Below are 1,799 nucleotides of genomic sequence, written 5' to 3'. Positions count from 1 at the left end.
TTTTTTTTTTTTTTTTTTTTTTTTTTTTTTTTTTTTTTGAAGGAAGCGATTTCCCTCGCATCCGCTTCTGGAAATTGATTTCGTTGTCTGACCTTAAAAAACAAGGTTTGGCCTCTTGGCTCGTATCTGCAAGTCTAGGAGTGTCTATGGGTATGGAGAGAGTGATAGAGAGAGAAAGATTTGATTCCCTAAAAAATTTCATGGATTAGTTGATAATTAATGAGACTATTGAATTGTTTTGTGTCTAGGTCGTTGTTATCGAGAATACTTGTATCCTGAACATGAATTAAAGGAGAAAGAGTTCTAATTCTGAATCATACAAAATCAAGTAGAAGCCCCTCGCTATTTATTTTATCATCGTCATCCCCAATCCATCTTGTTTTGCAGATAAGGAGTAAGCGTGCGGAACTTCAAATGCTAAGGAGGAGAGCTGAAATCAGGGCGCTTGTTCGAAAAGCTTTGTCTTCTTGAAGCTGCTTTCAGTCTAGTCATTGGGGACTAGTTACTGATGTTCATCCAATTTATATATAATGTGTCTAAAACTGGTTTCATGTTGGTCTTTCTGCGTGTATACTTTGCTTATTAGACATCCAATTTTTTTATCACCTTGTGTCTTGCTTAATATGTCAAATTATGAATATCATATATATGGTTGACGGATTGCATGATATTATACATTGTTTGGGCCTTGGAGAACATCATGCAGTCATTTCTACAGTTGTAGATGAGTTAAATAAATTCGATAAGTCTTTTCCTCTTTTCTATGTTTAATCTGAGTTTGTTAGTCTCATGAGATGTTCTTGAGCTCTCGAGTGATATACTCGGGAATCGATCAATGTTGATAGATTGAACTATTCGTTGTTTACGGATTCGTACTTTGATTCTCGATTTACAATTTTTGTATATATGAATTTATTTAGAGGGAGAAACAAATTCACATAAGATTTCTCTAAAAAAGTTGGATCAAAGCTCAAACAAAAGAGGAATTAAGAATTCTTGAAGAAGAAGTGTTAGGTTTTCTCTCCGGAACAATGTATCATATGTACAAGCAAAGATCATGACACGATTTATCTCCTATTTAACTCCAGGTTAATTTAGTTTCTTCTCAATTCTTATATTTTTCTACGGTTCCTTTCCTTCTTTTATTTTTATGGGAAAGATAGTCACCAATTGATAATGTGTGTTCAAGTTATTATTATACTTTCCCCATATTGATTTAATTATGTTTCTCTTTAACTAACATCATATTAATTATAATTTTTTTTTTTCAGTTGGAAAGATGTCTCTGTATTTACTCTCATGGTTCCCAACTTTTGGAGTTCATGAAGAGAAAAACACACAACACATAAACAAAATAGAAGCACTGAAAAGTGGACCAGACGTAAAAGAAATTCAAGTGTTACTCGGATCTCGGATGCATTTTATCTCACCAGTTGTTGGTGATTTTTACATGAGAATCTTATTAACAATTAGAAAAGGTGCAACCAGTTTTGAAAATTTACGTACTGTTGATGGCATTTATATTCTATGTTTAGAGATACATGTTCTTCTCTACGTGTCCTTCAAGAAGAAGAATAGTATATCAATGCAACCAAAATTTTACTTTGAAGAATACTATGCTCAAAGCAGATATGAAATGTTTTTTTTTGGTTTGATGTTTCTAATTTTGCTGAATCATTACTCTTAATCCAATTTTGGCTACTTTTAAAAAACTTAAAGTAATATTTTATACTATAAATCACAAGTCATCTAGCCAACTAAATCTTGTCACATCAAATTTTAGTTTTTTTTCTAATTTA

The sequence above is a fragment of the Camelina sativa genome, chromosome 1, assembly GCF_000633955.1.
Source record: "Camelina sativa cultivar DH55 chromosome 1, Cs, whole genome shotgun sequence".
Lineage (NCBI taxonomy): Eukaryota > Viridiplantae > Streptophyta > Magnoliopsida > Brassicales > Brassicaceae > Camelina > Camelina sativa.
The sequence above is the reverse complement of the archived record's forward strand: the minus strand, read 5'-3'. Positions refer to the sequence as shown.